This window comes from Pseudonaja textilis, chromosome 8 (genome assembly GCF_049901715.1).
Source record: "Pseudonaja textilis isolate UNSWEBS1 chromosome 8, rPseTex1.2, whole genome shotgun sequence".
NCBI classification, from domain to species: Eukaryota; Metazoa; Chordata; class Lepidosauria; order Squamata; family Elapidae; genus Pseudonaja; species Pseudonaja textilis.
This window is the reverse complement of record NC_141997.1, coordinates 33,709,883-33,726,716: the sequence shown is the minus strand read 5'-3', so window position 1 is coordinate 33,726,716 and position 16,834 is coordinate 33,709,883.

Genomic DNA, 16,834 nt, shown 5'->3' with positions numbered 1-16,834 from the left:
CAGCCGGCAATAACCCCCTTTTCTCAAGACGGTGGAGCGGCGGTCTTTTTATGGCCACCATAAAGAAGCCGGCAATTGGATAAAGAATGCGCAGGAGGGAGAAGGAGTTTTCTTTTTTTTTTTTAAAGAAAGTTTTTTCTTGGTCGAACTGGGACCTTAAGGATATATTTAACACCTGGAAAAGTAATGACTTGGAAGCTATAATGTCCCCGATTGATGTTTTCAGCTGCGAAGAAAAGTGACGAAAAGGGGAAGTTACTCTCCCTCCCCTATGGAATTAACAAATGGACAAGGGAAACCAGCCTTTTGGTAGAAGGTAAAACCTAAACTCCTTTGTTATAAGTGGGAAGGGAGAGGCTTGGGAAAACAAATTTTTACTCTAAGACTTTGCTGGAGGAGATGCCTTGAAGATAAAGATAATTTTATTTCCCTAATTTGACTTCACCCCTAGAAGAGAAACTGTAAAAAGAAGCAGCTTCTACTCTGCCTGGACTGTTTGATGACTGTGGGACTTTGGGACTTTTGGGAACTGTTTTAAGCTTGGAAATAACTGATTGGTTCAAGAAGAGGATACAGAAAGAGAAGAAGAAACAGTTTAAAATGGCTCTATCTCTTGATGAACTAAAAAAACAATATCTAAAAACAAAGAAAGAAGGCAAAGATGTTATGGGAGAAGCCCTTTGTTTCCTAGATATGGCGCTTGCTATGTGTCAGCAAATTAAACAACAGCTGGAAGAAACCGAGGAAGAAGAAGCCATTTTTAATGAACTAAACGGTGTGACTAAGAAAGAAAGGAGAAAGAGAGGAGCGAAAAGGAAGGACTTAAGAAATAAAAAAATGTTTATGAAAGAGAAAAAGAAGATGCAAAAACAACAGAATGCTAGAAAGCAAAAGGAAAGAGGAATGCAGAAAGGGGAAATTAAGAAGGCAGAGGTTTTGAGAGGAGGGGGTAAAAAGTTTAGGCAGGCTAAGAAGGAAAGGGAAAAGGGGGGAAAAAGTTACAAAGATATAAGACAAGATGGAGATAAGGAAATTTTTTTCAGGGATAATGGGTAATATATGGGTTTTTTTTTAAAAAAAGGGGGGGATTCTGCAAAGTACACATGAGTATTGTAATAGTGGTATTTGTATTATAAGTAGATAACCAGAACTTTTTAAGATCTAATAAAAGGCTAAAATATCAAGGTATAACTTTAAAAGGTTTAATAATGAATGATAATTAGTTTTAATAAAATACTAAAGGGAATGTTTAAAATATTAGCTTGAATATAGAGTTTAATGGATTAATGTGTTGATTGTTATGGATTTATTATTGTAGTATTGGTTTTTGAAATAGTAGAATGTACTAAGCAGAATCTGATTGGGATTTAGGTGTTATTTTAAATTTTAACTTAGGGGAATGATAGAAAGGCATCATACTCCGATTAGTGATTCCAGGGGAAACTATTCTTTCTTAAATTGGAAATGAGACAGATGTAAATGGAGAAATGGACAAAAGATATAAAAATATTTTTTAAAAAAAGCAAGATTAAATATATAAAACAGAATTAAGATGAGGCAAAAGTGGAGAGGAGTTATATAATAGATATAGAATGGTAAATAAGATGGGTAATGGTATATAAGAAGAGTGTGAATACAACTGAGTCCATACAAAAAGAGGTAATCTGGGGCCAAGTTACTTTCTAGAAGAAAGCTTTATGTTTTTTATGTCTGTGTTTTATGTGTGTGTGTTTAATTAAGAATTAAATAATAAAATCTCGGAAGAAGACTAGATGAGAATAATTATAAACAAGCCAGAGGGAAATATAAAGTTGATGACTGGATAGCAGATAAATCAGAAAGGAAATATGATTGAATAATGATTAAAGAGAAACAATGTGGAATTTGGTAAAGGGAATTTACGTGTTTATATGGAAATGGGATAAATTATAAGTATGTGATATAAAGCAATATGTTACCTGCCTTGTAAGGATCTACAATGGAAAGAGGTTTTATGTTTTTAATGTTTAATGATGTTTTGTCTTGTTTGTTTGTTTGTTAAATCAATAAAACTTGTTTAAAAAAAAAAGTTTTGCTCAACTAGCTTTCTTTAAATGTGATGAAATACAATTTTCTTATTCTTTGTACATTATTTTCAAAGGAAGATATTTTCTGAAGAACCTATCTATTAATTGATTAAATTTTTAAAACCAGTGGATTCCATAAAGACTCCAACCACCATACAACCTTAGAGATAGAAAACAATAGAACAAGAAAGAAAAGCATATTGCCAGAAAGAAAGAAAAATTACCCATAAAATCATGAAAGAATTTTTCCACTCATTTTAAACTGGGGGGAAAAACTTGTGAACACAGTCGGGACAGAAAGCTGGTACCGTAAAGAGAAGGCATACTTCCAGAGTTCCATCACATGGCATTATTTAATCAGTGGGACCTGGGGCATACCAACTCTACTACTAACAGAATAACAGTTAGAAGGGACCTTGGAGGTCTTCTAGTCCAACCCCCTCCTCAAGCAGGAGACCCTATACCATTTCAGACAAATGGCTGTCTAGTCTCTTCTTAAAAGCCTCCAGTGATGAAACACCCACAATTTTTGAAGGCAAGCCTATTCCACTGATTAATTGTTCTCACTGTTTGGAAATTTCTCCTTGATTCCAGTTTGCTTCTCTCCTTGACTAGTTTCCATCCATTGTTATTTGTCTTGCCTTCTGGGGTTGGAAAATAAGTTGATATCCTCTTCCTTGTTGCAGCCCCTTAGATATTGGAAGACTGCTTTCATGTTATCCCTGGTCCTTCTTTTCATTAGGCTAGACATACCCAATTCCTGCAACCATTCTTCATATGTCTCTGTACACTTTCTAGAGTTGCCACATGTTTGTAAATGACACAGAAAGGGCACAACGTATTGTAGATTACAGGTCCCTCACACAACCAGACTATAGAACAGGAAGGGCATAATAGGTGGTATAATTGGCATCTTGAATTGTACCTGGAAGCCAAATGATAACAAGTGCAACTCATGAAGCAATCACATTACAGCAAGGGTATCATCGTGACTTTTTTTCCCTTTACTAAACTGGAGGTGGGCATTGCCAACGCATGACGCATTGGTCTGCGGGCCATGAATTTGACACTCCTGCATTATAAGGATATAGTCTCCAGCTTGAGCAACATACCTAATTTCAGAACCACAGACAGGAAATTGGGAAAACACTATTTTTATTAGTGTTTTTAATTTCCAGAATACTATTGTAACTTGATACCTACAGCATTAACCAGTGACTCCAGTGTTCAGTCTACGGTGTTCATACTGTGACTGACTCTAAATTGCAGGCTTCAGGTTTTGTGAAGACCTGGGGCATGGCACAAAAATAACAAAGTCACCAAAGTAGATAAATTCCTTTTAGTGCCTCCAACTTGGCCCCCAATGTCCAGTTATCCCTAGCTGGAGATGAAACTCTTCCAAAAACAGTCTACGAAGGGAAGAAATGCAGTCCGAACCCAAAATAAAGATAATTAGAAATAAAAAAAAACCAACACAAACCATGCTGAAGTAATTAACAGGACAGGACAGGATGATAAATTGCAGACTTCCAAAAGATAACACAGCACTCAAAGTTGGGAGAATGCCAAAACCCAGATAAGCTTCCACAAAGATAATGCACGCTTTGCTTCCAGAAACTTTGCCATGTGTAGTTTGCCCTTTTAAATGGTCTTTCCAGCTGCAGCCCATGAAGGGGATCAGGGCCCTATCCTCTCCTGTAAGCCACATTGCTCCCTTCTCCATTCCTCCCTCTGTGCCCTTGGATGAAGAGGGGATGGCCCTGGGTCTTCCTCTGAATGCCCAGCCAGACTGTGCCCTTCCCCCGTTTCTTCCATAGCCACTGGATCCACACTCCCACTCCCTGTCAGCTGCTCAATCTCCTCCTCAGAATACAACAAGGGCATGACAGATTTAAAACATTTGAATCTATTCTTTATATTGTTATATGACAGATAGCTTTAGAATGTGAAGGGAGAAACATAATTGGAAGCAGTCCTTTAATAAGAAAACCTTCTTGAGACTGATGCTTTCATGAAAACAAATAAAGATAAGCTTTATTTAGCTAACAGCATAGTAATAGGAGAGCCTGAGTTATTTAAATCTATTTGTAGTTAAGAGCCTATGATGTGCTTTCTGTCATTATGGAAAGTATGTGAACTGCTCAGAGACAGAAACCAAAAGAAGAATTACCTGAGAGAGGAAGGAAATAGTGAAAAGCTTGAGAAAAGCTTGAGAATCTTTCCAATAGGAGATATGTTACGTAGAGACAGGCAAATTAGATTTTTTAGATGATGAAAAAAAATGCAAAATTCTTCTGCTAACTACTGTATTTCTATATCATTTGCCCCAGTGGTCAGTTAGCTTCTAGGTGCAGAACATTAGTTCATGTAAAGTTGAATTACAACTACCTCAGGCCTCTTTTGACTTCCTTCAAATTCCCACTTGAAGCAGGCCCTATACTAATATGTGTGTGTGTGTGTGTGTGTTTTCATAGATTACCCAGGTTGTTACAACACAGGAGGCTGATAGACACACAGCCAATACCTCAGCCACACATGTTCTTAAGAAAAAGCCAGCCAATCTGCAAACATCAACTCCATCAACCAATCAAGAAATGACAACACAGCCAACCTCCCCACCAGTATATATAGGGAGACGGCAGCTCCGATCACGCTTTGCTTGCACAAGAATGAAGCCAAAAGCACCAGCCTGAAGATGGCGAGTGGGACCTTGTCGAAACATTGCCAAGATGCTCTCAATCTTACACAGGAAAAGACCTGAACACACCACACACACACACACACACACACACACACACACACACACACACACACACACACACACGGTGTGTTCAGGTCTATATATATATATACAGACATATATATGGGTAAGAATACAACAGAAACCAAGACTCTTTTGGAAAAAAATTAATCACGTCTAAAGATGAATAAAGGACTACAAGGAAACCTTTTTATTAAAATAACTGAGACTGAAGCTTCAATTAATGAACTACAATTCATGTTTTTTACTTTGACTAATAAAGTTTGTAAGTGAACAGAAAGCTTGTAATAAAATAACAGACCCAAAGAACAAACTGCCAGTAGCAAAACCAAAATGGGAAAAAAAACCTTATCATAAGTGAAATTAGAACATCAACAAATGTCTTGATAACAATTTGCATGTATTTCACTCTCTTTTGCGTTTTTTTCCCCTCTATAATCGAATCAAGGAAGGAAAGCAAACAAATGGCTTTAGAACCAACTTCTTTGAGGCTAACAAAATGTGAAGGAAGAACTTAATGTAAAGTTAATTACATTAATGAAACTATCAGTTGTAACACAGACAGAAGAAAAAAAAGAAAAAATGCAGTCTCTTTAGTTTAAGATACCTGAAACAAACAGTGCACAACATCTCAGACAAGATCCTCACTGAAGCTGAAACCAAGGTCCTTTGATGCCAAAAGGATTCAACTTTGCTGTCGCTCCCAAACACATCCCCACAGAAACCATCATATGCGGAGTTGAAACCAGCCTGACCAAAACCAACCCTGACGATGCTAACAAAATCAGACTCGAAATCACCAACATCCTCTGCACTAGCAAACCACCCAAAAGCAACTTATCCAAAGAAGAACAAACTGCACTACTTAACCTGAAAGAAGACACCAGCATAATAATCCTACCAGCAGACAAGGGCAACGTGACAGTGGTTATGAACACATCTGACTACCAAACCAAGTTAACCAACCTACTCCAAGACCCCACATACAAACCCCTAAAGACAGACCCCACCACCTACCTAGAAAAAACTACCAAATCCAAAATAAAAGCCTCCCCATCAGTGAAGAAAATCCAGCAAAGAATCATACCCAGAGAGAATCATCCAGATGCCCTAAGCTTTATGGTCTCCCAAGATACACAAAGAAGGAATCCCACTCAGACCAATAGTCAGTTCCATAGGCTCACCTCTACAAAACCTGGCCAAATTTCTCGCCAAACAACTACAACCCTATGCAGAATCCATCAACTCACACGTAAGAAACTCATTCCAGTTCATCGAGATCATAAAGAAACAAAACTTACAACCTAGCGACCTACTAGTAAGCTTCGATGTCATTTCCCTCTTCACCCAAGTGCCAATAAAAGAAGCCTTGACAGCCATCCAAAACAAATACAACCCCCAAGCATATCCTAGATCTGACCAACCACTGCCTATCCAATACATACTTCACCTACAATGGACAAAAATACAAACAAATAGAAGGAGCACCCATGGGATCACCCTCTCACCTGTCATTGCAAACCTCTACATGGAACACTTTGAAACACAAGCTCTAGAAAATACGACCACAAACCCAAACTCTGGCTCAGATACGTAGATGACACCTTCATAATCTGGCCACACGGGAAAGAAAACTGAACAACTTCCTCACACACCTCAACAGCCTACACCCCAAAATACAATTCACCATGGAAACAGAAGCCAACAATCAACTTCCCTTCCTAGATGTCTTGGTATACAAAAGATCCAATGGCTCCTAGGACACACCATCTACCAGAAGAAAACACATACTAACCGCTATCTACATGCACTCTCACACCACCACCCAGCACAGATCAATTCCGTAGCCAAGACACTCATCTCCAGAACAAAATGCTTAGCCGATGAACAACACCAAAAACCGAACTACACACTCTCACCAACGTACTTGCAGCCAATGGATTCCAAAGAAAGAAGATTACCCACCTAATCCAAAAAGAAACCCCAACCAAAATCCAAGACAGAGAACAAGAAAACGGCAAAGCCCTCCTCCCATATATAAAAGGCACTACAGACAAAATTAGCAAGATCCTCCAAAAACACAACATCAAAACAGCATTCTGCACAAACAGAAAAATATCCACCATCCTAAGAAACCCCAAAGACAAAATCGAATTAGAAAACCAAGGAGTATATGAAATCCCCTGCACTGCCTGCCCTACCACATACATTGGACAAACTAACAGAAGAATAAGTGCACGCATTGAAGAACATAAGAACTCAATCAAAAAGAAGAAACGACCTCTTCCCTGGTCCAACACCTCAAAGCCACAGGACATGAAATTGATTTTAAAAATACCAGAACTATCGCCAAAACCGAACACTTCAACAGCAGAATAATCAGAGAAGCCATAGAGATAGAAAAATGCCCACACAGCATGAACAAACGAGATGACACCTCCCGCCTTCCAGCCATTTGGAAACCCGCCTCATGAACAGACGAGTACCTAACATGAAGAAGGACACCAGACCCACACCCATGAGAGCCACACAAGATGCCACCACCACACTTCCATGTAGAAAACAGACTCCCACCCACTCAGAAGATGAGACACGACTCATGGACCAGAAGCTGCACGGCAGCTGCATCACTACCCACTTCAAACCCCTCCGAGCCATACATGAAGCAAACCGACACCCACTATGAAGATGCAGAAGGACCACGAACCTCAAGCCAAACAGCAAGATCACAACTCACCAGCTCAAATCCCCATCAACTAAGACTAACCTGAGCACAACCAAGCCCCACCTAGAACAGAACACGCCCAACCAATCAGAACACGGCTAACCCCCAACCAATCAGAACACAGCCAAACCCCCTACCAATGAGAACATACCCCCACCCAATCAGAACACAGCCAAGCCCCACCCAATCAAGTCCCACCCCACTGGCAGTTAAAAGGAGGAAGCAGCTGCAATCTCACATTACTCTGAGAAGCACAGAGCCGAGAGACAGAAGCCTGAAGATGATGAATGAGACTTCATCGAAACGTTGCCTAGATACTTTCGAATCTTACGCGGAGAAAACCCGAACAACCAAAGATCCACATACAAATACCATTGAGAACCTCAGAAAACATTATATATATATATATATATATATATATATATATATATATATATATATATATATATATATATATATATATATATATACATACACACACACACACACACACACACACACACATATATATATATACACATACACACACACACACACACACACACATATATATATATATATGGGTAAGAATACAACAGAATACAACAGAAACCAAGACTCCTTTGGAAAAAATTAATCACGTCTAAAGATGAATAAAGGACTGCAAGGAAACCTTTTTATTAAAATAACTGAGACTAAAGCTTCAATTAATGAACTACAATTCATGTTTTTTACTTTGACTAATAAAGTTTGTAAGTGAACAGAAAGCTTGTAATAAAATAACAGACCCAAAGAACAAACTGCCAGTAGCAAAACCAAAATGGGAAAAAAATAAAAACCTTATCATAAGTGAAATTAGAACATCAACAAATGTCTTGATAACAATTTGCATGTATTTCACTCTCTTTTGGTTTTTTTCCCCCCTCTATAATCGAATCAAGGAAGGAAAGCAAACAAATGGCTTTAGAACCAACTTCTTTGAGGCTAACAAAATGTGAAGGAAGAACTTAATGTAAAGTTAATTACATTAATGAAACTATCAGTTGTAACACAGACAGAAGAAAAAAAGAAAAAAATGCAGTCTCTTTAGTTTAAGATACCTGGAAACAGGCTAAAAGCAGAACAAACTAGCTGCCACTTTGATGCCCCTTAAATGTTGCTTCTATAGGCATCTACATGACATACAGAATTACAGAATGACAGAGTTGGAAGGGACCTTGGAGGTCATCTAGTCTAACCCCCTGATCAAGCAGGAGACTGTATGCTGTCCAGTCTTTTCTAAAAATCACTAGAGATGATGACTGATGGTAAGGAAAGCAACCCACTAAGACAGGTTGGCCGTCAAGTTCAAGGCCCATGGGCCAGATCTGGCTCATAGGGTGCTTAGATCTGGCCCATGAGGCCACCCTGGAAACAACAAAGGAGTGGCCTGCAGTGCCTCTGCCAGAAAAATGGAAGTCTAGAGTGCCACATGTGGCCCTCCTGAGCTTCACTTTTGCTGACAGAAGGTTGCAGGAGGCCATCCCAGCAAAAACGGAGCTTACAAGCCCCTTTTGTCTGGCAGACTGCTTGGGTCACCACAGGCGCTCCTGACACGAGTAACATCGATCTGGCCATGGCCACCATGACCACACCCACCCCTTCCCCCCCAAGTTCAAACACAACTCTGATGTGGCCCTCAATGAAATCGAGCTTGACATCCCTGCACTAGGAGGGAAGTCATTCCACTAATTAATTGTTCTCACTGTCAGGAAATTCCACCTTAGTTCTGAGTCGGAGCTCTCTTTAAAGATCTTCCTTCTGTTACTTCTTGTCCTGCTCTCCAGGTGCCCTAAAGATCAGGTCAGCCCCCCTTCCTGTGACAGCTCCCCAGTCCTGCTCGTTATTTCACCCAAAAGCTCACTAATTTCACCCAAAAATGGAATAATCATTTAAAGAAGGAAAAAATTGAAATCCAGATTACTTTTGTATTTTTAAGTAGGTATACAGAATATGTAGATCTACAGGTATGCAGAGAGAGAGAAAAAGAGAGAGAGACTTCAACCTACCTTCCATACAAATGGCTAAGATTAAAAAAAAGGTGAAGACAGCAAAACAAGAGACAAATGACAAAGAAAGAAGATGCTGGAATACTCTGGTGAGTCAGATCAAGTTAAAAATCACCCATTGTCCTTATCTTGGGCACAGTTGGAGGCAAGGCCATCTAGCAAGGCTTTGAATATTGCCAATATCCGAAGATCTACAAAGGAAAACCAAACATGTATTGGTTCAATGTTTTATTCTGATAGTCCCAAAATGTAAGGCAGCATTGCAATCACCAAAACATCAATGGATGTTGAGCTGAGGACAAAACCACTTAGGCCTCCCTCCTGTGTCGATATTAAAACTAATAGCTGAAACTGGAAACTTTTCAATTCGTACATCCCTCCTTCCCTGATACAAACCATTTTACTTTATAGCACTTCAGCAATGAAGAAGGTTTAAAATGATTGACAGCTATGTGATTACCAACTCCTGGTTCCTGCAAAGCTGGAACAGAGTGGGGATTGCAAACCTTTGAACACTCAGGACAGCTGAAAGAATAAAAAATGATCGACTGCCCAGATTAAATATTTTTCCTGCTTCTATGAAAGTGAAGATCAGGTACCAGGAAAGATGAGTGGTCAAGAGAAGGACTGGATATTTTCTTTCCTCCCAAGCTTAGCTCTTGAAGGTCATCACTGATGTGCTCCTTGCCTCCTGTAACATCACACTTAACCTCAGAACGTCCATAGAGACAGAGATAAACACTGTGAAATGATCCAAGATTTACTGACAGCTCTTTACCAGATGGTCATCTAGTTAGAAGGCTAGCATCAATTTCTCCCATCATCCAAAATATATCTTCTTTTCCATCATGGCAGGTAGAAATTGGACTACCTGCCTCTTGGAAGGAATTCCTTGATTTTCCAGAAGACTCAATTCAGAGGCAAATAGTTGCATTACAGAGGCATACTGGAGAAAGGAGAAAGGTTTGGGGATGAGCTATTCAAGAGAAGGAAATGGAAACTATGATAAAAGATAAGAAAACCAAAAGGGTGAGTCAGCTTTAAGCCCACTTTTGCTAAATTCTTGACTTCTTTTTGTTGGATGTGCTCATATTTTGGGTATTTTATTAATGGAGTTTTGTCTGCTGCCAATATATATTTCTCAAAGTCTTTTTTTTATAGAAATAGATTTTTAATTTTGTTTCCTCATCACATCTAAAGTTTAGCAAGGGAAGTGGTGGAACAATGATAAGCAAAATAACATAGTTGGAAGAGACCTTGGAGGTCCTCTAGTCTAACTCTTTGCTCAAGCAGGAGACACTGTACCATTTCAGACAAATGGATGTGTGGTCTCTTTTTAAAAGCCTCCAGTAAGGAAGCTGTTATGTCCCTGGAACTTGCCAAAGTCCCCACCCAGGTCCGTTCATGCTGCGGGGGCGTTTGCTGCCCCTCATTGGCTGACCTCCCTCGACGGCCGGCTATAAAAGCCAGCTGCAGGGTCCGGCCAGCAGCTGATCGCTGTGAGCCTGCTCCAGGCAGGGCTAACACGTTCAGTCCTTTATTGCTTCAATAAAGTCTTGTTGCATCCATGCCCTGGTCTAGCCTCTCATTGCTCAACTACAACAGAAGCAACTTCTGAAGGCAAATCGTTTTACTGGTTTACTGTTTTCACTGTCAGGAAATTTCTCCTTAGTTCTAGCTTGCTTCTCTCCTTGATTAGTTTCCACCCATTGCTTCTTGTCCTGCCTTCTGCTGCTTTGGTAAATAGGTTGATGCCCTCTTCTTTGTGGGAGCCTCTCAAATATTGGAACACTGCTATCTTGTCTCCCCTAGACTAGACATATCCAGTTCCTGCAACTATTCTTCATATGTTTTAGCCTTCAACCCCTTAATCATCTTTGTTGCTTCTTGATGCATTCTTTCCAGAATCTCAACATCTTTTGAAAAGTGTGGTGACCAAAATTGGATGCAGTATTTCAAGTGTGATCTTATAAAATGATAATAACATTTCACATGATCTTGATTCTGTCCCTCTGTTAATGCAGCCTAGGATTTCAGTGGCTTTCATTGCAATACCTAATGATATATAACCTTTGTGTTCATTAAAATAGGACAATATTTTGGTGAAAATTCTGCCATTATGAAGGGCTGGAGCCTGCCAAACTACCTTATGAATTGTTCAACTGCCCATAATATTTGTGGTTTTCATCAAAGTGGGATGGAACTTATTAGAAAACTAGACAGTTATTGGCAAAGAAGCATACCATGTTTTATACAAATGAGTGCAGATTTTTTTCATGTTTTTTTGATAAATTGTCACACTAGTTTTATAATGTAGTTTTCTCATGAATCTTTTCCAATACACACATCCAAAAGCCGCAATATTCTTTCTATCCTGCTTCTCAAAGTTCAGCTTCTCACTACTTCTACTCTAACTGCTTTTGAAAGCCTTAGTTGGGGTATCTGTTTTTTTACATCTCCATGTTTAGTTTAGTTTAGTTTACTTTATTTTCACTGCACCTTGTACAACAAAATTAAATATATATATTTATATTTACATTCATATACGAGAGAGAGAGAGAGAGAGAGAGAGAGAGAGAGAATATAGATATATAGATATATCTTTCAGTATGAAATGATAACGGAACGCATTTCACTCTTCCTCTTACCCTGTTCCTTCTCTACAGTGACTTTCAACAGTAACTTTACAGTGCCTTTTGCTTTAGATCAGCAATAAAAGAGTTTTGTTTTCCCCTAGCAAAACCCTTTTATTTACTATGATTGATTTATTCATTGTCATTTATATGGCACTTAGCTTGCCCCAAAGTTTGCAAGCTTACAAACACCACAAAAGTATGATCAAAATAATAACATAAAAAGTGTGATCCAAATGAGACATCCAATATTGATAACGACAACATCTTTTTGTTTATCATTACACCAAGGAAAACTATTCCCTGAACTCAACATACTAGTAATCTCCAAAGTCTTCCTGAAACAGACACATCTTAGCCCTTCTGAAATGCCAGCAGGGCTGGTGCTGATCTGATATTAGGTGGAACAGCATATTAAAGGAAAAGATCAGCAATAGCAAAGACACTGTAGGAAGTTAGCACCCACCCCTCTTCTAGAAAACTGAAATATACTGGGAAATATTAAAAAGGCAGAATATTTCCCCTAAAAAGAGTAGAAACTCAGAAGCAGAAACTCACCCCAGAGAGGCAGAAACTCAGTTCCCCCCCACACACCTTTACTAATGGAGGCCTAGGCCAGAGTATTCTACATAACAAATGCCTCTACCCATCTCACCCCCTGGCCTGAGAAGATTGTATCATCCAACACTCAAGTGAAATTATGTGGTCCAGACAAAGCCTACAAAGTTAGTTAAGACCCCCGCCCCCTGGGAGTCTGACAGCCAATGGGATACATTCCTTTCACAGGAACAGGAAACGCTAAGGTGGGGCCCAACAGAGGTTATAAAACTAAGGGTCTCTCAGCATCTCAGCCTTTTTTCCTTCTTTCTTCATCCAGGGCATGTGATCTTGTCCACCATTAAACCATCTTTCCAAACAGCCTCCATGTTTCCAGTGTCTTTTTCTCCACTTGGAACTGAACCCAGAAGGATAATTCTTCCAACAACTCAGTGTGACCATTATCAACAGTGGGAGGTTTGAGAAGAAACTGTGCTCTGAAGATCTTAATACCTCAACAGCCTCATAAAACAAACGTGATGTTCTAAGCAAGCTGGTTATGTAGTACTTTTCTCACCCATTCAAAACAAGCCACACCACTTACATGCTGCCTTTGGGACGAGTAAAAATCATGGATATTTTGTCTTGCTTTTTCTGATTGATACAGTTCTCATGCAGTCAGTGACTCCTTTTCTTCTCTGTGCTGGGACAAGAGACTGAAAAGAAGAATATTTTTCGTGTGCTTCCCCAAAATTGAGTAACCTGGCAAGAAGAGATTCCAGTAAATCAAAATGGGCTACATTAAATTTTCTCATGGATCAGTAAGAACAAATGCTTTCATTAAACTATAACTGGGAGAAACAGTCAGTCTCTACCCAATTAGTCGTGAAACCATTTTTAGCGGCCTCAAGATTAAATAAAAGGATTGTGGTAATGGACCATGCATATGTGTATTAGAGAAATAAAACATTTTGAAATCCAGCAAAGACTTTGGAAGGAACAGGCATTGCCAATTTATATCAAGTATAATAAGAGACAGGTGTTCAGCTATTAAAGTCATGATTGCTGCAGCAACCACAGATGATCAGGGAAATCACAGCTGTTGCTTAGCTCGGAATTTTGTATTTACCAAGAATTTTCATTTGCTTCTCTAAAATACGTTGCTGATGACCCATAAAAGATGTTGAGGAAGTAAAAGCATGTGGTAATTTGCAGTACCCTAAGAGCATGCAGCATACCCTAAAAGCATATAGAAAACAATCTCTTACTTCATTAATGCAGAACCTTTTGCAGAAGTAATTAATTACTTATTAATTATCAGAATGCAGTTAAGAACAATCTTCAACTTCTTACTTATGTTATTTAAGATGGAAAAAAAAGCTTGTCTAAGTAGCATGAGGGGATGAGTGAACATTTGCTTTCTCACTGTTGAGGCTGTCTTTTTTCTGGTTTCACTAATATTTCCTGGTTGAATTGCAGATGTGTCAATCTCACTAAAAAACAGGTTCACATGATTGCCCCAAAATATATGGGATTATAATATGGGCTCTTGCAGCATTACCTTTGATTTTGTTGGCCTCATCAGGCTAAGTGATGAATAGAATTACGTTGAGTGGGCTCTAGAAGAACACAAGAAAAATGGGAAGTGTGTCAAAGAGGAGGAAATTGGTTGAAAATTGGACTTCATTAAATTGTGAGGGCCTACTCAAAACCTCTTCAGATGCTGTTGAAATTCACTGAAAATCTTAAATTAGTCCTTTTTTTTTTTTGCTAAGAACTAGAAAATGCATTTTCATGAACAGAGGCTGTGGATTCTGTACTGTTTATGATAATAAAATAGCATATTCTCTTCTGTGAATATTAATTGTCACTGTTATTACGGGTATTTTTATTATTACGTGATGACTATTTTCAGAATAATAATATAAGTGAGAAAACTACTTTTAACGCTGAGCAGAAAAAATGTCCTGATTTTTTTCCACTTGCTTTCTTTCAATTTAATGAAAAAAAAATCAAAAAATGTTTTTCAAAAGAAAAAAAATATATTTGAGAAATACTCAGGAGTGAAACTGAGTATGAATGCCCTGTCTTTTACATGTAATCATTTCCTGCACAGATTATGGACTCTCTGGTTCCTGTGTTTCAATTAAATTCCAAAATAAACTTTCATGAGAGTGGTGGATTCAAATTTTTTTACTACCAGTTCTGTGAGCATGGCTTGGGTGGGCATGGCAGGGGAAGGATACTGCAAAATCTCCATTCCCTCTCCACTCCTCAGGGAAGGTTTCTGCAAAATCCCATTCCCACCCCACCCCACTAACCTGCTTTCCAGCTCCGTTCTCCTGTTCAGGGCAACAAAAGAAAGACCAGTCAATCAGCTGGGACTCAGGGGGCAGAGAATAGATGGAGACAGGGCCAATCAGAGGTGGTATAGAATCATGAATCAGTGGAATGGATTACTTCTGGAAGATGTAGATGTTCCACCACCAGCATTTGTCCAGAATAGTATATGGTATGGTCTCTTGCTTGAATAGGGGGTTGGACTAGAAGACCTCTGTGTTCCCTTCCAACCCTATTAAATTATGTTCTATGAAGGAATCTTTGGCTTTTATAATGCCAGTCCTATCCTTGACAAGTTGCTCAAAAAAATTTCCTCATCCAAAAAATAATTTCAAAATAATTTTCATCCAATCTTTCTATACTTGATGGATATTTTCAAATCTAAATGAGTTTCCTTCTAGCAAGAATGCAGCATTCTGGCTTATTTTAAGGAAAGGTCATCTGAAATGGCAATTTAACTTCTTGGCTATCCTTTAGCTGTAATGCTTTGGCTTTTGGCATGAATTTTCACAACAAATGCAAGTTATAGAATGTGACTTTCCAAACTCCACCTAGTTCTTCACCATTATAATACCATTTACTGGTCATTTGTCTCTTTAACATGTGCATTCACTAGGGACAGGTTTAGAAAATTAAAAGTGCATCTGCAACATGGGATCAAAGTCTCTTATTATGTCTTTCATACATGCAACTCAAATATGAAACGTGTAGGATTTTCATCACATTTCTTGGTCTGTGGGACTTTGATCAGCCTGGTACTTGCTAAGAATTCTTCAAGGATGGTTAGATTCCTCAGTCAAGTCTTCTAATAGCAAACTGCTCAAACAGTATGCTGAGCTCTTTAAAGCCTAATTTTCACCTATACTTTAGTGATCTCAGCGATGGCACCTGTGGAAAAAAACAGCATCTCTGGCAGATGTGTATCAGGATTCTGAGAGCCAAGTATGACCCATTGGCTGCTCGCCTGTCTTGCTAACCCAGGGTTGTTCAAACTTGACAGCTTTAAGACTTGTGAACTTCAAATCCCAGAATTTCTCCTCCAATCATGTTAGTTCAGGAATTCTGGGAGTTAAAATCCACAAGTCTTAAACTTGCCAACTTTGAAGACCCTTGTGCTATATTAACATATTGCCTGGAGTTGTAATTACATTCTTTGATAAAGAAATTACAGAGGGGTAAATTTGTAATAGTGGAATATCTTGCCATAGATTGATATATTCTGTGGACAGTTTATTCTTATGTAACAAATATGAATAAATAGATGTGTCCAAGAAAAAAGGGAGAATTGTCAGGAGATACAAGAAAGAAATAATGGCTAAAAAGACAAGTGACAAATAAAACCCTGCAGTCTGGATTTTGCACATGCTGAGATCTTGTCATGTCCATCACCAGTTTTTGCTCTTAGCCTTGTTCATCTCTTTAACTGTCACCACTATTGACCTAAATATTGACCTTAACATAATCTTTCATCTTCATTTTATGAAGGAAAAAATGCTACTTGATGGATGTGTAAACACTGCATGGAATTGGCTGTACATTTGTACTAAAATAATTGAAGACTTAATTTGTACACACTGGGAATCTTACGTGAAGTCTCTGCTGAGCATGAAGTCTGTTGTGTACCTCTGTTTTTATTCTTAAATGTGTTAGATACAATCAATGTCACTGGTAGCATTTAGGAGTATGTGCATGGGACAAGATGTTCTAGGTGGATCATGTAACTATTCCTCTTTCAAAAGATATGT